Source organism: Wyeomyia smithii, chromosome 1, assembly GCF_029784165.1.
Source record: "Wyeomyia smithii strain HCP4-BCI-WySm-NY-G18 chromosome 1, ASM2978416v1, whole genome shotgun sequence".
Taxonomy (NCBI): Eukaryota; Metazoa; Arthropoda; class Insecta; order Diptera; family Culicidae; genus Wyeomyia; species Wyeomyia smithii.
In genome coordinates this window covers 103,641,023-103,662,552 of record NC_073694.1, presented here as the reverse complement: position 1 = coordinate 103,662,552, position 21,530 = coordinate 103,641,023, and the positions used below count along the sequence as shown (strand labels likewise).

Genomic DNA, 21,530 nt, shown 5'->3' with positions numbered 1-21,530 from the left:
CCTACTATTGAGTGTTTTGCTCTTTACTACTGTCATCGTGCGCTTGCTTTGCCTGCTTGTGCGCACGGGTGGTACGGGCCATCGTTAGTCTCTTTCATATATACCTGGTATTCCCAGTATGTGCTGGTCACTAGCTAGCGTTGATTACGTCCCTGCCCTTTGTACACACCGCCCGTCGCTACTACCGATGGATTATTTAGTGAGGTCTCTGGAAGTGAACATTTGTTGGTCCCTCGCGGATTGCATTTGACTCGCTTAAGTTGACCTAACTTGATGATATAGAGGAAGTAAAAGTCGTAACAAGGTTTCCGTAGGTGAACCTGCGGAAGGATCGTTACTGCTGCATATCGTGCGAATCGACTGGCCATAGGACTCAAGTACGTGGGTCCACTGCGCGTGCGCGTCGCGTAGAAACAATCACGTCCTACCATTGAGTGTTTTGCTCTTTACTACTGTCATCGTGCGCTTGCTTTGCCTGGTTGTGCGCACGGGTGGTACGGGCCATCGTCAGTCTCTTTCGGCGCATGGAAGTGGTCCCATGCGAAATCCGTTTCAGACTAGTAGTGCGAGCCGGAGGCACAGTGCGCAAGTTTTTCTATATTTTGATATGTTTTGTGCTATTGTTGATATTGCAGCTAAATGCGCGCCAGAATGTGAACTGCAGGACACATGAACACCGACTAGTTGAACGCATATTGCACATTATACACCCAGTATGATGTACACATTTTTGAGTGCCTATATTTGTCGATTCAACTTTACGTGTACCCTCCGCACGTATGCGTAGTGATGTTTTCCTACCTTAATTGGTGGTAAAACATTGAAGATCATTGTGCTCGCCCACAATGCCGATATGTACAACCATTACCCAAGTGTGGCAACGTGCCGCTTGCTGCGTCTAGGTAGTACAGTACGGCAAATAATCTATAAGTAGGCCTCAAACAATGTGTGACTACCCCCTGAATTTAAGCATATTAATAAAAGGAGGAAAAGAAACTAACAAGGATTCCCCGAGTAGCTGCGAGCGAAACGGGAGGAGCTCAGCACGTAGAGGCGATGCCCGGTGCGGTGTCTGCCTGGTTCCGTGTACTGGAAATTTTATCATCTGCCATAATCAGCGCGTCCCGATTCAAGTTCAACTTGAATGTGGCTTTTACTCCCATAGAGGGTGATAGGCCCGTAGAACGGCGCTGATGGTGGAAAATTTTTCCATGGAGTCGTGTTGCTTGATAGTGCAGCATCAAGTGGGAGGTAAACTCCTTCTAAAGCTAAATATCACCACGAGACCGATAGTGAACATGTACCGTGAGGGAAAGTTGAAAAGCACTCTGAATAGAGAGTCAAAAAGTACGTGAAACTGCCTAGGGCTCAACCCCGTTGAACTCGATTATCCGAGGCGGAGATATTCACCTGCGGCTGGGCCGGGCCCACCCGGTTCGCCCCGGGGCATTTATCTCCTACCACAATTGCGATCCATTACGAACAGCTTGCAGCCCCCGTGGCAGCAAATCGGTTCCGACAGGTTGCCCCAAGGTGCTGTTTGTTAGTTTCACCGTAGCGACGTTCAGTTCTGAAGGCCTACGTCGCGAGCCGGAGCTCAACGCACGTGGTGTGCAGTCGGACATGTGATGGACCTTACGCGTGACACCGTCCCGTATGCCTTCCTGCATACTCCAATAACACCGTCCTGCATGCCTTCATGCATACACACTCCGGTTTTTGGTTATGGCGGACTGTCGATCGGCAATGAGCAAATCGAGGTACCTTCGGGACCCGTCTTGTAACACGGACCAAGAAGTCTATCTTGCCCGCAAGCCAATGGTGAGCCGCGTGCCCCTCCCGGGTACGCAGGTGTTTTTCTAAACAACCAAAGGCGTAAAAAACATAACTCTCTCGTTGTGCGGGATTACGGACGAGACTATCTGCTCGTCCCTCCATCCCCGGGTGTTATAAACGGCATGCAGTTGGCGGGAGACACGTGTTCGCGCGCGCCTTCCCGCCACCGTGCCATAACATACCGCGAGTGTGCAGGATGTGACCCGAAAGATGGTGAACTATGTCTGATCAGGTTGAAGTCAGGGGAAATCCTGATGGAAGACCGAAGCAGTTCTGACGTGCAAATCGATTGTCAGAATTGGGCATAGGGGCGAAAGACCAATCGAACCATCTAGTAGCTGGTTCCCTCCGAAGTTTCCCTCAGGATAGCTGGAGCACGCAACGTTTCGGATCCTATTCTTATCTGGTAAAGCGAGTGATTAGAGACCTTAGGGTCGAAATGATCTTAACCTATTCTCAAACTATAAATGAGTACGTACGATAACATTCTTGGTTGATGTTGTTGCGCGAACACGTCGAACGCGCCTCTAGCGGGCGCGTCCACTCAGTTGACGTAAAAGATATCGGTGTGCTTAGTGGGCCAAGTTTTGGTGAGCAGAACCGGTGCTGTGGGATGAACCAAACGTAATGTTACGGCGCCTAAATAAACGACGCATCATTGATACCATGAAAGGTGTTGATTGCTACAGACAGCAGGACGGTGGACATGGAAGTTATCATCCGCTAATGAGTGTGTAACAACTCACCTGCCGAAGCAATTAGCCCTTAAAATGGATGGCGCTTAAGTCATTTGCCTATACATTACCGCTGACGTACAAGCGGTGCCGGTGGGCGCTCGCTCGTCCCCGTCACTTTGAGACGTCAGTGAGTAGGAGGGTCTGGTGGTGCGCGTCGAAGGCCACTAGCACAGATCTTGGTGGTAGTAGCAAATATTCGAATGAGATCTTGGATGTCCGAAGTGGAAGAGGGTTTCGTGTTAACAGCAGTTGAACACGAGTTAGCCAATCCTAAGCTCTATGGGAAACCTGATATACATTAAGCATTAAACCAAATACACACATGCGGTGATGCAACATCCACTAGTATATATTGAGTGGGCGAAAGGTAACCCGGTTACAATTCCGGGGCCTGTTGAGTATACGTTTGCATTGGCGTGCACACCGGAAACGGTAGCGCCTTTGTAATCATGGCAACATGAATCCTTTCCTTCGAGTCGCCAACAAGAAGTATCGGAAGAGTTTTCTTTTCTGTTTAACAGTCATACTAGCCATGGAAGTCTTTTATATTTAGATATGGTTGGACAGGCTGGTAGAGCATGGCATCAAGTTGCTGTGTCGATATTCTCTTCCTTGACCTTGAAAATCGAAGACTAGGGCACGCAAACTCTCAACAGATTGTACCGAATCCGCAGCAGGTCTCCAAGGTTTAGAGTCTCTAGTCGATAGATTTATGTAGGTAAGGGGAGTCGGCAAATTAGATCCGTAACTTCGGGATAAGGATTGGCTCTGAAGACTGGGGTGGCTGGGCACTCCCGGCCGTCCAGGTGTGGCCGTGTGCACTCGTGTACGCGTGCCCGCTATGGTTCCCGGCTTGGGCTGCAGTCATCAATAAACAGTCAATTCGGAACTGGCACGGCTGAGGCAATCCGACTGTCTAATTAAAACATAGCATTGTGAAGGCCTTCGCAGGTGTTGACACAATGTGATTTCTGCCCAGTGCTCTGAATGTCAACGTGAAGAAATTCAAGCAAGCGCGGGTAAACGGCGGGAGTAACTATGACTCTCTTAAGGTAGCCAAATGCCTCGTCATCTAATTAGTGACGCGAATGAATGGATTAACGAGATTCCCTCTGTCCCTATCTACTATCTAGCGAAACCACAGCCAAGGGAACGGGCTTGGGAACACTAGCGTGGAGAGAAGACCTTAGTCTGGCATTGTAAGGTGATATAAGAGGTGCAGAATAGGTGGGAGCCGAGGTGAAATATTATCTCTCCGGCGTCAATGAGATACCATTACTCTTACGGTTGTCTTACTTACATGATTAGGTGGAACAAGTGCTGGGGTTATTACTACCGCTCGGCATTCCTGTTCAACGTTCAGTCATGTCGTCATTTCTGGCTATAATGTAGAAGACGGAGCCTGTCGAGCCTCGCTGTTCCATGTCCTAGCGGGAGATTCGAAACGGGCTCGGTATCTGGCGTGCGTGGCTTTGTTGCTGGGTATGGCGGTGTGTCGGTTCCCGGTAGTAGAACCCTGCTCATGAGCGGTAAGGCCGCAGCTCAACTTTCATACAGTACGCCAATGTCAGTAAGACATCTGAATACTCCAAGTCATGGACAGTGCCAGGTGCGGAGTTTGACTGGGGCGATACATCTCCAAAACAATAACGGAGGTGTCCAAAGGACAGCTCAGTGTGGACAGAAACCACATGCTGAGCATAAGGACAAATGCTGGCTTGATCTCGATGTTCAGTACATATTGAGACAGCGAAAGCTAGGCCTCACGATCCTTTTGGTTTAAAAAGTTTTAAGCAAGAGGTGTCAGAAAAGTTACCACAGAGATAACTGGCTGCCAAGCGTTCATAGCGACGTGGCTTTTTGATCCTTCGATGTCGGCTCTTCCTATCATTGTGAAGCAAAATTCACAAAGCGTAGGATTGTTCACCCTTTCAAGGGAACGCGAGGTGGGTTTAGACCGTCGTGAGACAGGTTAGTTTTACCCTACTGGTGTATGCGTAGCCGCTGTCTTAACAGAACTCCTGTGCAGTACGAGAGGAACCACAGGTGTGAACCAATGGCACAATACTAGTTCGACCGGACTATGGTATAACGCTACGTTCGTTGGATTATGCCTGAACGCCTCTCCTCCTATAGGTGGTCGTCGATCATGTGGCCTAGAAACCTACAAGATCTGCTAGTGTGATTACCCCGTTGGCATCTTATTGCTGCTCTCATCAGACAGAGCCCTTGCGCGGCGCCATACGACTAGTGTCTGAGATACTGGAACGTCGGTGGCGCTGCTAAGCATCAATATATGATATCGATACCTGAGACCCCCTACAAACGATAGGTTTACAGGCTGGGAGTTGCGAGTTGCAGAGAGGTGTATGTTTCGATCCTATCCTTGGCTGACCTGCAGGCCACCACGGGTCGACGCCTGGCGACCGTCGAGGCCATGCACGCGTGTGTGACCACCGATAGGTGTGTGATAACATCAATTAGTCGTGGACCGGCAGCGGGAGCTTGCCTAGGGAGTGGTGGGGTTTCGGGCATTGGGCAGTCGATTCCCCGTAAAAGCCACGGCCACCCGTAAGCAGCTTCGACGGAGCGAGTAGTGCCGCTCCCATCATCCAAATGCACTAACCTGCCTATTGGGGCTGATACCAGTAAGGTCCCAATTATGGTGTACTGGTCGCTGTGTTTTTAGGTTTTTGAGAGGGAATACGATTTTATACCACGACGTTGGGCTGGCACCTGCACCGAGCTCCCTTAGTAAAGTCGTGTGACAACGGCTTGAAACGGCGAGGTGGCATACGGCTGCAGGGGTCTCCGTCCCGTAAAACCTGGCAGGCCTTCCAGTACGTTCCGCGGTCATTGCCTGATGGGAATCAGGCAGGAGTGGGATCAGATGCCCTTTCCTGACTTACGCCGGTCGGGAGGCGGCATAGTTGCTCATGAGGGGCTATGGCGACCTTCACTAGCCATGACCTCACTGCTCCGGCATAGGCCACCATGGGACCATATAGGCGACCACTCCACCATGACCAAGGATAGCGGCTGGAAGGGGGACCCTTTTAACCAAAATGTTTTCCTTTAAAATCGACGAAGAGGCGAAGGTAATGGATGGGGCGGACGGGTTAGTAAACCCGTTTGCCAGGCGGGGCATCGCCCGGTCTCCACCGGTAAAGGCGGCGCACAGGTTGGTACACCTTTTGCGACACCGACAGGGGAATTCCGAGTTGGGGCAAAGGCGACCACGCCTAAGCCAGCACCAACCGGAACGGCGAAGACTGGTGGCAAGGTAGAAACACCTAAAACCGCCAAGGAGCGGGAACAGATATCTGGGGCTATGCTACTCTCTGCGGTAGAAAGCCACATGAACAAGTTGCCAAGCGTGGAGGCGGTGTCCGTACAACTTGATGAAATACTCAAGTTTACGGACGAACGTAGCAACATATCAAAAGACCTGAAACAATGTCTTCTGTTGTTACGTATGAACGTTTGCAGCGCGAAGTCCGAGCTTTCGCAAGCCCTTAAACGGGCTAACGATGCCGAAAGCAAGGCACTCGCGCTAGAGGCGAGGCTCAACCAGCCCAAAAAAGGGAGTGCTGCAGCTGTGTCTAAATGCACACAAACAGCTGCAGCATCGTTTGCCGAAGTCTGTTCAACTGAACCGACTGGCAAACGTGCGAGGGGCTCTCCGGGGGAAACGGCCCCCAGGACGCAACGAAGGCGGTTGTTCGGTGACAGCCAGGAAGCTGGCTCGTTGGCACAGCCGAGCAAAGAACCGGCAAACGGCGAAGCCACGGATTGGACCACCGTGGTGAATAAGAAGCGGCAGAAGCGGGAACGACGCGCAATGCGCGGCGACCGCAATAAGAAGCCGCAAGGGGCGAGTAGGCGGAGCAAGGGTGACGCGCTCATTTTCAATACCGATGCGTCTAAGTACGCCGAAGTCTTGAAGGCCATGAGAGGCGAACCCAAGCTCAAAGACCTCGGCACGGACGTCAGGTCAATTCGTCGGTCACGCACCGGCGAGATGATCCTCGAACTCCGCAAAGAGGCGAAGGGCAAGGGCTGTGCCTATAAAAAGACGGCCCAGGAAGTGCTAGGCGAGGAGCTTCAAATCCGAGCCCTCACTCCTGAAGTGACTCTCCAGCTTAAAAACCTGGACGAGATCACCGAAGGGTGCGACATAGCACAAGCCTTCGAACGAGAGTGTGGAGTGGTAGTGACCGCAGAGGCAGTTCGTCTTCGCAGGGGCCCGGCCGGCACCCAGGTTGCTACCATAAAGCTTCCACTAGCGGAGGGTAACAAGGCCCTGAAGAAGGCCACGTTGGAGGTGGGTTGGTTGGTCTGCCCTCTGGGCACCTTCCAACAGCCTGACGTTTGCTTCAGGTGCTTTGAGCGGGGGCATAAATCCTGGTCGTGCAAAGGGCCCGACAGGTCCAATTTATGCCGCCGCTGCGGTGGCGTAGGCCACAAGGCACGGGACTGCGGTGCACCTCCCAAGTGTCTGGTATGCACTGGTAAACGGGACGCCAAACACGCCATGGGAGGCCCCAAGTGTCCGGCTGCACGGCCGGCTACTAAGCCGCAGGCCTGAGGGTGATACAGTTAAACCTGAACCACTGCTATGCGGCGCAGCAGTTGCTACACCAAGCGGCTGCTGAGTCGTTGTCGGACGTGGCCATCGTCTCGGACCCATACCGTATCCCAACCGGAAACGGTAACTGGGTATCGGACAAGTCTGGGAAGACGGCCATTTGCACGACAGGCAGGTCCCCGGTTCAGGAGATTGTGTCGACCTCCAGAGAGGGGTACGTTATTGCCAAAGTGGATGGAGTATTCTACTGCAGTTGCTATGCTTCGCCAAGTTGGTCTACCGAAACGTTCGCGCAGATGGTCGATCAAGCAACCGTGGAACTGACGGGCCTGTGGCCGTTGGTGGTTGCGGGTGACTTCAACGCTTGAGCTGTAGAGTGGGGGAGTCGCTGTACAAACCAGAGGGGCCAGGTCTTGTTGGAAGCTTTGGCAAAGCTCAACTTAGACTTGGCTAACGTTGGTACAAAATGCACCTACAGTAGAAATGGTGCCGAATCGATTATCGATGTGACGTTCTGCAGCCCGGGACTGATCACGAACTGGAGAGTAGACGACAGCTACACGAATAGCGATCACCAATTGATCCGCTATGAGGTAGGCGTGTGGAAGCAAGCAGCGAGTAGGGCCAATATTCCATCCTTCTACGGCTGGAAAACATTGCATTTCGATGCAGATGTTTTTGGGCAGGCAATTAGATGGAAGCACGAAGGGGGTGAACTGCTCCCGGATGTGGACCATCTGAATTCGATGCTGTCGTGGGCGTGCGGCGCCACGATGCCTAGGTCTCGTCGGCCTAGAGAGGGTAGGCCACCGACATACTGGTGGAGCGATACGATAGCAGGCCTGCGCAATGCATGCCTCCGTGCAAGACGGAGGATGCAACGCGCACGTTCCGACGAGCAAAGAGCGGAACGCGGTGTCGCATTCAGATCCGCTAAGGCAACGCTTAAGAGCGCAATCAGAGCCAGCAAACGAGCCTGTTTCGAACGACTCTGCGCCAGTGCCAATTCGAACCCGTGGGGTGACGCCTACAGGATCGTTATGACCAAGACTAGAGGTGCGCTAGCCCTGGCCGAACAATCACCAGCGATGCTAGAAACGATCATTCAGGGCCTCTTCCCAAGCCACGAACCAAGTCCCTGGCCTCCGGCTGACGAGTCACCACCTACCGTGAGTGACGGCAGCCGTGCAGAGGCTGACGATGCGGTAAGGGTGACGGAAGATGAATTGATCGTGATCGCAAACTCCCTGAAGGTAGGCAAGGCTCCGGGACCAGAAGGAATCCCGAACTTGGCCATCAAGACGGCCATCAAAGAAGCCCCCGGGTTGTTCAGGGCGGTCATGCAGAAATGCCTTGACGACTGCCTCTTCCCGGACGTGTGGAAGCGCCAGAGGCTGGTGCTGTTGCCGAAGGTTGGGAAACCACCAGGTGACCCATCGGCATACAGACCAATCTGCCTGCTGGACACGGCGGGCAAGGTGCTTGAGAGGGTAATCCTCAATAGACTGGTGAAATATACAGAAAGTGAGAACGGTCTATCAAGCAACCAGTTCGGTTTTCGAAAAGGTAGGTCCACGGTGGATGCAATTCTCTCCGTCACCAGAACGGCTGAGGTTGCAATCCAACGCAAAAGGAGGGGCATTCGTTACTGCGCGATCGTCACGCTTGACGTGAAGAACGCGTTTAACAGTGCCAGCTGGGACTCCATAGCCTTAGCGCTACAGAGTCTCAGAGTGTCGACGCCGCTATACAAGATTCTGGGCAACTACTTTCAGAATCGACTGCTAGTGTATAACACAAACGAGGGTCAGAAAAGCGTTCCAGTTACCGCAGGTGTACCGCGAGGTTCCATGCTGGGTCCGGTACTGTGGAACGCTATGTATGACGGCGTGTTAAAACTAACACTCCCTCCAGGGGTGGTGATCGTGGGCTTTGCCGATGACATAACTCTTGAGGTCTATGGCGAGTCTATTAGAGAGGTAGAGTTAAAGGCCGCGCTATCAATACGCGTAGTGGAAGACTGGATGCACTCCAGGAAACTGGAGCTAGCGCACCATAAGACTGAAGTTATTGTTGTAAATAACAGAAAGTCTGAGCAGGAGGCATCGATTAGTGCCGGTACATGCACTATCGCCTCAATACGCTCGTTGAAGCTTCTGGGGGTTATGATCGACGACAAGCTCACGTTCGGGAGCCACGTCGATTATACCTGCAAGAAAGCTTCCATGGCTGTGGCAGCGCTGTCTCGCATGATGGCAAACAGCTCGGCGGTTCGTAGCAGCAGGCGCAAAGTCCTTGCTAGCGTGACCACGTCCATACTCAGGTATGGAGGACCAGTGTGGTCCAAGGTATTGAGTACCTCGTGCCATCGCGGCAAACTAGAGAGTACGTACAGGCTAATGTGCCTAAGGGTCGCGTGCGCATACCGAACAGTGTCGTACGAGGCGGTTTGCGTCCTGGCTGGCATGATGCCCATCAGCATCTACATCGTCAAAGAGGATGTAGAGTGCTTCGACCAACGCGACACGAGGGGTATTCGCAACACCATACGGTCATCCTCAATGGCCAGGTGGCAGCGGGAGTGGTCCAACACTACAAAAGGTAGATGGACACACCGACTCATTCCAGAGTTAGCAGGCTGGATTAATAGGCACCATGGGGAAGTAACCTTCCATCTGACACAAATCCTGTCAGGCCATGGCTGCTTTAGGCAGTACCTGCATAGGTTCGGGTACGCCGAGTCCCCTATGTGCCCCGCTTGTACGGGTGCGGAAGAAAGCGCAGAGCATGTGTTCTTCACATGTCCTCGCTTCGAGCGGGTACGGTACGAAATGCTGGCAATAAGTGGGATGGACACCACGCCAGAGAATATAGTGCGTAGGATGTGCGAAAATAGGGAAATCTGGGATGCGGTCATCACGGCAGCATCACAGATCGTTAGTATTTTGCAGGGCACCAATCAACGGGAAACCATCGACGTGCCCCAGTTAGTTAACGGTTAACTAACTGGCCTGTATAGGCTGCTCTGCTACCCATAGAGGTAAGTGCGAAAAGCACGACGGGCCCTCTCCCTGAAGTAATGCCTAACGGCGGTCCCGGGGAGACAAAGGGCTTTAGCTGTTCAGCTTAGGTTGCTCAGCATGGGTAAAAGCAGACCACCCTTGCTTTTGGACGAGCTGCAAGTCATCACGGGTCGACGCCTGGCGACCGTCGAGGCCATGCACGCGCTGTGTGACCACCGGTGGGTGTGTGATAACATCGATTAGTCTCGGACCGGCAGCGGGAGCTTGCCTAGGGAGTGGTGGGGTTCCGGGCATTGGCCAGTCGATTCCCCGTAGAAGCCACGGCCACCCGTAAGCAGCTTCGACGGAGCGAGTAGTGCCGCTCCCATCACCCAAATGCACTTACCTGCCTATTGGGGCTGATACCAGTAAGGTCCCAATTATGGTGTACTGGTCGCTGTGTTTTTAGGTTCTTGAGAGGGAATACGATTCTATACCACGACGTTGGGCTGGCACCTGCACCGAGCTCCCTTAGTAAAGTCGTGTGACAACGGCTTGAAACGGCGAGGTGGCATACGGCTGCAGGGGTCTCCGTCCCGTAAAACCTGGCAGGCCTTCCAGTACGTTCCGCGGTCATTGCCTGATGGGGATCAGGCAGGAGTGGGATCAGATGCCCTTTCCTGACTTACGCCGGTCGGGAGGCGTCATAGTTGCTCATGAGGGGCTATGGCGACCTTCACTAGCCATGACCTCACTGCTCCGGCATAGGCCACCATGGGACCATATAGCCGACCACTCCACCATGACCAAGGATAGCGTCTGGAAGGGGGACCCTTTTAACCAAAATGTTTTCCTTTAAAGTTGACGAAGAGGCGAAGGTAATGGATGGGGCGGACGGGTTAGTAAACCCGTTTGCCAGGCGGGGCATCGCCCGGTCTCCACCGAGACTGGCGGATGCCGATAAAGGCGGCGCACAGGTTGGTACACCTTTTGCGACACCGACAGGGGAATTCCGAGTTGGGGCAAAGGCGGGCACGCCTAAGCCAGCACCAACTGGAACGGCGAAGACCGGCGGCAAGGTGGAAACACCTAAAACTGCCAATGAGCGGGAACAGATATCTGGGGCTATGCTACTCTCTGCGGTAGAAAGCCACATGAACAAGTTTCCGAACGTGGAGACGGTGTCCGTACAACTTGATGAAATACTCAAGTTCACGGACGAACGTAGCAACATATCAAAAGACTTGAAGCAATGTCTTCTGTTGCTACGTATGAACATTTGCAGCGCAAAATCCGAGCTTTCGCAAGCCCTTAAACGGGCTAACGCCGAAAGCAAGGCACTCGCGCTAGAGGCAAGGCTTAACTAGCCTACAAAAGGGAGTGCTGCAGCTGTGTCTAAATACGCATAAACAGCGGCAGCATCGTTTGCCGAAGTCTGTTCAACTGAACCGACTGGCAAACGTGCGAGAGGCTCTCCGAGGGAATCGGCCCCCAGGACGCAACGAAGGCGGTTGTTCGGTGACAGCCAGGAAGCTGGCCCGTCGGTCCAGCCGAGCAAAGAACCGGCAAACGGCGAAGCAATAAGAAGCCGCAAGGGGCGAATAGGCGGAGCAAGGGTGACCCGCTCATTTTCAAGACGGATGCGTCTAAGTACACTGAAGTCTTGAAGGCCATGAGAGGCGAATCCAAGCTCAAAGACCTCGGCGCGGATGTCAGGTCAATTCGTCGGTCACGCACCGGCGAGATGATCCTCGAACTCCGCAAAGAGGCGAAGGGCAAGGGCTGTGCCTATAAAAAGACGGCCCAGGAAGTGCTAGGCGAGGAGGTTCAAATCCGAGCCCTCACTCCTGAAGTGACTGTCAAGCTTAAAAACCTGCACGAGATCACCGAAGAGTGTGATATAGCACAAGCTTTCGAGCGAGAGTGTGGAGTGGTAGTGACCGCAGAGGCAGTTCGTCTCCGCAGGGGCCCGGCCGGCTCCCAGGTTGCTACCAGAAAGCTCCCACTAGCGGAGGGTAACAAGGCCCTGAAGAAGGCCACGTTAAAGGAATGTGGTCAGTCTGCCCTCTGGGCACCTTCCAACAGCCTGACGTTTGCTTCAGGTGCTTTGAGCGGGGGCATAAATCCTGGTCGTGCAACAAGTCTGGGAAGACGGCCATTTGCACGACAGGCAGGTCCCCGGTTAAGGAGATTGTGTCGATCTCCAGAGAGGGGTACGTTATAGCCAAAGTGGATGGAGTATTCTACTGCAGTTGCTATGCTCCGCCAAGTTGGTCTACCGAAACGTTCTCACAGATGGTCGATCAAGCAACCGTGGAACTAACGGGCCTATGGCCGGGCGACTTCAACGCTTCGGCTGTCGAGTGGGGAAGTCGCTGTACAAACCAGAGGGGCCAGGTCTTGTTGGAAGCTTTGGCAAAGCTCAACTTAGACTTGGCTAACGTTGGTACAAAATGCACCTACAGTAGAAATGGTGCGGAATCGCATATCGGTGTGACGTTTTGCAGCCCGGGACTGATCACGAACTGGAGGGTAGACGACAGCTAAACGAATAGCGATCACCAATCGATCCGCTATGAGGTAGGCGTGCGGAAGCAAGCAGCGAGTAGGGCCAATGTTCCATTCTTCTACGGCTGGAAAACATTGCATTTCGATGCAGATGTTTTTGGGCAGGCAATAAGATGGAAGCACGAAGGGGGCGAACCGCTCCCGGATGTGGACCATCTAAATTCAATGCTGCCATGGGCGTGCGACGCCACGATGCCTAGGTCTCGTCCGCCTAGAGAGGGTAGACCACCGACATACTGGTGGAGCGATACGATAGCAGGCCTACGCAGTGCATGCCTCCGTGCAAGACGGAGGATGCAACGCGCACGTTCCGACGAGCGAAGAGCGGAACGCGGTGCCGCATTCAGATCCGCTAAGGCAACGCTTAAGAGCGCAATCAGAGCCAGTAAACGAGCCTGTTTCGAACGACTCTATGCCAGTGCTAATTCGAACCCGTGGGGTGACGCCTACAGGATCGTTATGACCAAGACTAGAGGTGCGCTAGCCCCGGCTGAACAATCACCAGCGATGCTAGAAACGATCATTCAGAGCCTCTTCCCAAGCCACGAACCAAGTCCTTGGCCTCCGGCTGACGAGTCATCACCAACCGTTAGTGACGGCAGCCGTGCGCTAGCCTCGGCTGAACAATCACCAGCGATGCTAGAAACGATCATTCAGGGCCTCTTCCCAAGCCACGAACCAAGTCCCTGGCCTCCGGCTGACGAGTCAGCACCAACCGTGAGTGACGGCAGCCGTGCAGAGGCAGACGATGCGGTAAGGGTGACAGAAGATGTATTGATCGAGATCGCAAACTCCCTGAAGGTAGGCAAGGCTCTGGGACCAGACGGAATCCCGAACTTGGCCATCAAGACGGCCATTAAAGAAGCCCCCGGGTTGTTCAGGGCGGTCATGCAGAAATGCCTTGACGACTGCCTCTTCCCGGACGTGTGGAAGCGCCAGAGGCTGCTGCTGTTGCCGAAGGTTGGGAAACCACCAGGTGACCCATCGGCATACAGACCAATCTGCCTGCTGGACACGGCGGGCAAGGTGCTTGAGAGGGTAATCCTCAATAGACTGGTGAAATATACAGAAAGTGAGAACGGTCTATCAAGCAACCAGTTCGGTTTTCGAAAAGGTAGGTCCACGGTGGATGCAATTCTCTCCGTCACCAGAACGGCTGAGGTTGCAATCCAACGCAAAAGGAGGGGCATTCGTTACTGCGCGATCGTCACGCTTGACGTGAAGAACGCGTTTAACAGTGCCAGCTGGGACTCCATAGCCTTAGCGCTACAGAGTCTCAGAGTGCCGACGCCGCTATACAAGATTCTGGGTAACTACTTTCAGAATCGAGTGCTAGTGTATAACACAAACGAGGGTCAAAAAAGTATCCCAGTTACCGCAGGTGTACCGCAAGGTTCCATTCTGGGCCCGGTACTGTGGAACGCCATGTATGACGGCGTGTTAAAACTAACACTCCCTCCAGGGGTGGTGATCGTGGGCTTCGCCGATGACATAGCTCTTGAGGTCTATGGCGAGTCAATTAGAGAGGTAGAGTTAAAGGCCGCGCTATCAATACGCGTAGTGGAAGACTGGATGCACTCCAGGAAACTGGAGCTAGCGCACCATAAGACTGAAGTTATTGTTGTAAATAACAGAAAGTCGGAGCAGGAGGCATCGATTAGTGCTGGTGCATGCACTATCGCCTCAAAACGCTCGCTGAAGCTTCTGGGGGTTATGATCGACGACAAGCTCACGTTTGGGAGCCACGTTGATTATACCTGCAAGAAAGCTTCCATGGCTGTGGCAGCGCTATCTCGCATGATGGCAAACAACTCGGCGGTCCGTAGCAGCAGGCGCAAAGTCCTCGCTAGCGTGACCACGTCCATACTCAGGTATGGAGGACCAGTGTGGTCCAAGGTGTTGAGTACCTCGTGCCATCGCGGCAAACTCGAGAGTACGTACAGGCTAATGTGCCTAAGGGTCGCGTGCGCATACCGAACAGTGTCGTACGAGGTGGTTTGCGTCCTGGCTGGCATGATGCCCATCAGCATCATCGTCAAAGAGGATGTAGAGTGCTTCGACCAACGCGACACGAGGAGTATACGGAACACCATACGGTCATCTTCAATGGCCAGGTGGCAGTGGTCCAACACTACAAAAGGTAGATGGACACACCGACTCATTCCAGAGTTAGCATGCTGGATTAATAGGCGCCATGGGGAAGTAACCTTCCATCTGACACAGATCCTGTCAGGCCATGGCTGCTTCAGGCAGTACCTGCATAGGTTCGGGTACGCCGAGTCCCCTATGTGCCCCGCTTGTACGGGTGCGGAAGAAAGCGCGGAGCATGTGTTCTTCACATGCCCGCGTTTCGAGCGAATAAGGTACGAAATGCTGGCAATAAGTGGGATGGACACCACGCCAGAGAGCATCGTGCGTAGGATGTGCGAAAATAGGTAAATCTGGGATGCGGTCATCACGGCCGCATCACAGATCATTAGTATTTTGCAGGGCACCAATCGACGGGAAACCATCGATGTGCCCCAGTTAGTTAATGGTTAACTAACTGGCCTGTATAGGCTGCTCTGCTACCCATAGAGGTAAGTGCGAAAAGCACGACGGGCCCTCTCCCCGAAGTAATGCCTAACGGCAGTCCCGGGGAGACCAAGGGCTTTAGCTGTTCAGCTTAAGGTTGCTCAGCATGGGTAAAAGCAGACTACCCTTGCACTGCTACCCATAGAGGTAAGTGCGAAAAGCACGACGGTCCCTCTCCCCGAAGTAATGCCTAACGGCAGTCCTGCGGAGACGAAGGGCTTTAGCTGTTCAGCTTAAGGTTGCTCAGCATGGGTAAAAGCAGACTACCCTTGCTGGCCGAGCTACAGGCCACCACGGGTCGACGCCTGGCGACCGTCGAGGCCATGCACGCGCTGTGTGACCACCGATGGGTGTGTGATAGCATCGATTAGTCCCGGACCGGCAGCGGGAGCTTGCCTAGGGAGTGGTGGGGTTTCGGACATTGGGCAGTCGATTCCCCGTAAAAGCCACGGCCACCCGTAAGCAGCTTCGACGGAGCGTATAGTGCCGCTCCCATCACCCAAATGCACTAACCTGCCTATTAGGACTGATACCAGTAAGGTCCCAATTATGGTGTACTGGTCGCTGCGTTTTAGGTTTTTGAGAGGGAATACGATTTTATACCACGACGTTGGGCTGGCACCTGCACCGAGCTCCCTTAGTAAAGTCGTGTGACAACGGCTTGAAACAGCGAGGTGGCATACGGTCGCAGGGGTTTCCGTCCAGTCAAACCTGGCAGGCCTTCCAGTACGTTCCGCGGTCATTGCCTGATGGGAATCAGGCAAAAGTGGGATCAGATGCCCTTTCCTGACTTACGCCTGTCGGGAGGCGTCATAGTTGCTCATGAGGGGCTATGACGACCTTCACTAGCCATGACCTCACTACTCCGGCACAGGCCACCATGGGACCATATAGGCGACCACTCCACCATGACAAGGATAGCGGCTGGAAGGGGGACCCTTTTAACAACAACGTTTTCTTTTAAAATCGATGAAGAGGCGAAGGTAGTGGATGGGGCGGACGGGTTAGTAAACCCATTTGCCAGGCGGGGCATCGCCCGTTCTCCACCGAGACTGGCGGATGCCGGTAAAGGCGGCGCACAGGTTGGTACACCTTTTGCGACACCGACAGGGGAGTTCCGAGTTAGGGCAAAGGCGGCCACGCCTAAGCCAGCATCAACCGGAACAGCGAAGACCGGCGGCAAGGTGGAAACACCTAAAACCGCCAAGGAGCGGGAACAAATATCTGGGGCTATACTACTCTCTGCGGTAGAAAGCCACATGAACAAGTTCCCGAGCGTAGAAGCGGTGTCCGTACAACTTGATGAAATACTCAAGTTCACGGACGAACGTAGCAACATATCGAAAGATTTGAAGCAATGTCTTCTGTTGCTACGTATGAACATTTGCAGCGCGAAATCCGAGCTTTCGCAAGCCTTTAAACGGACTAACGATGCCGAAAGCAAGGCGCCCGCGCTTGAGGAAAGGCTTAACCAGCCTAAAAAAGGGAGTGATGCAGCTGTGTCTAAATACACACAAACAGCTGCAGCATCGTTTGCCGAAGTCTATAACTGAACCGACTAGCAAACGTGCGAGAGGCTCTCCGGGGGAATCGGCCCCTAGGACGCAACGAAGGCGGTTGTTCGGTGACAGCCAGGAAGCTGGCCCGTCAGCCCAGCCGAGCAAAGAACCGACAAACGGCGAAGCCACGGATTGGACCACCGTGGTGAACAAAAAGCGGCAGAAGCGGGAACGACGCGCGAAGCGCGGCGACCGCAATAAGAAGCCGCAAGGGGCGAATAGGCGGAGCAAGGGTGACGCGCTCATTTTCAAGACGGATGCGTCTAAATACGCCGAAGTCTTGAAGGCCATGAGAGGCGAATCTAAGCTCAAAGACCTCGGCGTGGATGTCAGGTCAATTCGTCGGTCACGCACCGGCGAGATGATCCTCGAACTCCGCAAAGAGGCAAAGGGCAATGGCTGTGCCTATAAAAAGACGGCCCAGGAAGTGCTAGGCGAGGATGTCGAAATCCGAGCCCTCACTCCTGAAGTGACTCTCCAGCTAAAAACCTGGACGAGATCACCGAAGGGTGCGACATAGCACAAGCCTTCGAGCGAGAGTGTGGAGTGGTAGTGACCGCGGAGGCAGTTCGTCTCCGCAGGGGCCCAGCCGGCACCCAGGATGCTACCATAAAGCTCCCACTAGTGGAGGGTAACAAGGCCCTGAAGAAGGCCACGTTGAAGGAGGGTTGGTCGGTCTGCCCTCTGGGCACGTTTCAACAGCCTGACGTTTGCTTCAGGTGCTTTGAGCGGGGGCATAAATCCTGGTCATGCAAAGGGCCCGAAAGGTCCAATTTATGCCGCCGCTGCGGTGGCGCAGGCCACAAGGCACGGGACTACGGTGCACCTCCCAAGTGACTGGTATGCACCGGTAAACGAGACGCCAAACACGCCATGGGAGGTCCCAAGTGTCTGGCTGCACGGACAGGCCTGAAGGTGATACAGTTAAACCTGAATCACTGCTATGCGGCGCAGCAGTTTCTACACCAAGCAGCTGCTGAGTCGTTGTCGGACGTGGTCATAGTCTCGGACCCATACCGCATCCCAACCGGAAACGGTAACTGGGCATCGGACAAGTCTGGGAAGACGGCCATTCGCACGACAGGCAGGTCCCCGGTTCAGGAGATTGTGTCGACCTCCAGAGAGGGGTACGTTATAGCCAAAGTGGATGGAGTATTCTACTGCAGTTGCTATGCTCCGCCAAGTTGGTTTACCGAAACGTTCGCACAGATGGTCGATCAAGCAACCGTGGAACTGACGGGCCTATGGCCGTTGGTGGTTGCGGCCGACTTCAACACTTGGGCTGTAGAGTGGGGAAGTCGCTGTACAAACCAGAGAGGCCAGGTCTTGTTAGAAGCTCTGGCAAAGCTCAACTTAGACTTGGCTCACGTTAGTACAAAATGCACCTACAGTAGAAATAGTGCGGAATCGATTATCGATGTGACGTTCTGTAGCCTGGGACTGATCACGAACTGGAGGGTAGACGACAGCTACATGAATAGCGACCACCAATCGGTCCGCTATGAGGTAGGCGTGCGGAAGCAAGCAGCGAGAAGGGCCAATATTCCATCCTTCTACGGCTGAAAAACATTGCATTTCGATGCAGATGCTTTTGGGCAGGCAATTAGATGGAAGCACGAGGGGGGTGAACCGCTCCCGGGTGTGGACCATCTAAATTCGATACAAGGCTCTGGGACCAGACGGAATCCCGAACTTGGCCATCAAAGAAGCCCCCGGGTTGTTCAGGGCGGTCCTGCAGAAATGCCTTGACGACTGCCTCTTCCCGGACGTGTGGAAGCGTCAGAGGCTGGTGCTGTTGCCGAAGGTTGGGAAACCACCAGGTGACCCATCGGCATGGTTGTAATCCAACATTCGTTACTGCGCGATCGTCACGCTCGACGTGAAGAACGCGTTTAACAGTGCCAGCTGAGACTCCATAGCCTTAGCGCTACAGAGTCTCAGAGTGCCGACGCCGCTGTACAAGATTCTGGGTAACTACTTTCAGAATCGAGTGCTAGTGTATAACACAAACGAGGGTCAGAAAAGCGTTCCAGTTACCGCAGGTGTACCGCAAGGTTCCATCCTGGGCCATGTATGACGGCGTGTTAAAACTTACAATCCCTCCAGGGGTGGTGATCGTGGGCTTCGACGATGACATAACTCTTGAGGTCTATGGCGAGTCAATTAGAGAGGTAGAGTTGAAGGACGTGCTATCAATGCGTGTAGTGGAAGACTGGATGCACTCCAGGAAACTGGAGCTAGCGCACCATAAGACTGAAGTTATTGTCGTAAATAACGGAAAGTCGGAGCAGGAGGCATCGATCAGTGCTGGTGCATGCACTATCGCCTCAAAACGCTCGCTGAAGCTTCTGGGGGTTATGATCGACGACAAGCTCACGTTCGGGAGCCACGTCGAGTATACCTGCAAAAAAACTTCCATGGCTGTGGCAGCGCTATCTCGCATGATGGCAAACAGCTCGGCGGTCCGTAGCAGCAGGCGCAAAGTCCTTGCTAGCGTGACCACGTCCATACTCAGGTATGGAGGACCAGTGTGGTCCAAGGTGTTGAGTACCTCCTGCCATCGTGGCAAACTCGAGAGTACGTACAGGCCAATGTGCCTAAAAGTCACGTGCGCATACCGAACAGTGTCATACGAGGTGGTTTGCGTCCTGGCTGGCATGATGCCCATCACCATCATCGTCAAAGAGGATGTAGAGTGCTTCGACCAACGCGACACGAGGGGTATACGCAACACCATACGGTCATCTTCAATGGCCAGGTGGCAGCGGGAGTGGTCCAACACTACAAAAGGTAGATGGACACACCGACTCATTCCAGAGTTAGCATGCTGGATTAATAGGCGCCATGGGGAAGTAACCTTCCATCTGACACAGATCCTGTCAGGCCATGGCTGCTTCAGGCAGTACCTGCAAAGATTCGGGTACGCCGAGTCCCCTATGTGCCCCGCTTGTACGGGTGCGGAAGAAAACGCGGAGCATGTGTTCTTCACATGTCCGCGTTTCGAGCGGATACGGTACGAAATGCTGGCAATAAGTGGGATGGACACCACGCCAGAGAACATCGTTCGTAGGATGTACGAAAATAGGGATATCTGGGATGCGGTCATCACGGCCGCATCACAGATCGTTAGTATTTTCGATCGATTTTCCCCAGTTAGTTAAAGGTTAACTAACTGGCCTGTGTAGGCTGCTCTGCTACCCATAGAGGTAAGTGCGAAAAGCACGACGGGCCCTCTCCCCGAAGTAATGCCTAATGGCGGTCCCGGGGAGACCAAGGGCTTTAGTTGTTCAGCTTAAGGTTGCTCAGCATGGGTAAAAGCAGGCATACACCGGTCGATCATGCCAAGCACTGTATACGGGATGGTACACTACGTGCCGGCTACGTGACATTATCATTCATCGCACCCGAGACATACACCACAGTCCGGGTGTTTGCATACTCAGCTACATGCAATGATGACGATCGATCATGCCAAGCACTGTATACGGGTTGGTTCACTATGTGCCGTCTACGTGACATTGATTGTATGCCCGCGACGATGACGATCGATCATGCCAAGCACGGTGTACGGGAAGATACACTACGTGGCGGTGTTTTGTCTTCCCAGGTGTGCGCAAAAAACTGTCGAACTCTGTAATTATTATACATTTTCGTATTTATAGGTGGGTGTCTGAGCCTAAGTGTTCAAAATTCATATATAATATTAGTTACTTAGAGTTTAATATCAAATTTGAACTTAATTAAACTAAATCCTAATCTAAACCTAACGCTAAATTCTTAAATTTATCCTAATTACTTACGCTACAGTATAACTAAAACTAATTGAATGAATCACCCTAAAGATACGATACTATTACAATGAAACACATCTAAAATTCATCCACTGATAAGAGAACGAGAGTAAACACGCGTTGTCACACGAAGATCGATAGATAGGTGATAGATTATAGATGATAGAATGTAAGGACAGTACCGAATAAACCCCAAAAGAAGACGGATCAAATTTTTGCACTCTACAAGGCCTGTGCGTTTCTTTTTACTTGATATCGCCAATCTGAATTTGACGGGAAGAAGGCCATATTATTCCGTGGTGTTTGAACCACTGGTGTGGAAGACCAGTCCTCCGAATCCTAGCCAGCAGATTGGCAAGCCCCAACACTAAGGTTGATATCGAAAAAGTACGCCTTACTGACATCGAGCAGTCAAGTAGCATCGCAGCTAAAATTGTGAAGCTTCTTACGCTACCACCACGGCACCACGCGGGTTCGGTAACCGGGGAACCGGTGTCGTACACTGCATGGCCAGTAGATTAGCTAAGGTTATGGGTGGCGAGCCATACACCTAGGCGTTTATCGTCTCGCAGGGCGAAGTATGGTACTTTACACCGGCCTTGTGTAAGTACAAGTGGGCAGGCTGACGGTTGGCGTGCCTGATGCCTGCCTGCGCAGCAACGTACTGGTCCTATACGTTGTATGACGGTCAGATTAGCTTGGTTTATGGGCGGGCGAGTCTCACACCCAAGCGTCTACCATCTCGAAGGGCGAAGTGTGGTACTTTACACCGGCCTTGTGTAAGTACAAGTGGCGATGCTTAGATTTGGCGTACTTGATGCTCGCTGTGGCGGGCTGTATACATATGTGTGCATGGTAGTGCAGCGTATGGGCAC

The 21,530-nt window shown here is 53.1% G+C and overlaps 1 protein-coding gene and 1 pseudogene across 1 annotated transcript in view; both read left to right on the top strand.

The window, feature by feature from the left end:
* Positions 1-21,530, top strand: part of LOC129718434 (integrator complex subunit 7-like) — a 1,119,499-nt gene that overhangs the window by 720,821 nt on the left and 377,148 nt on the right. The gene's annotated exons all lie outside the window — the stretch shown is intronic.
* On the top strand, positions 933-4,989 carry LOC129719304 (large subunit ribosomal RNA; annotated as a pseudogene).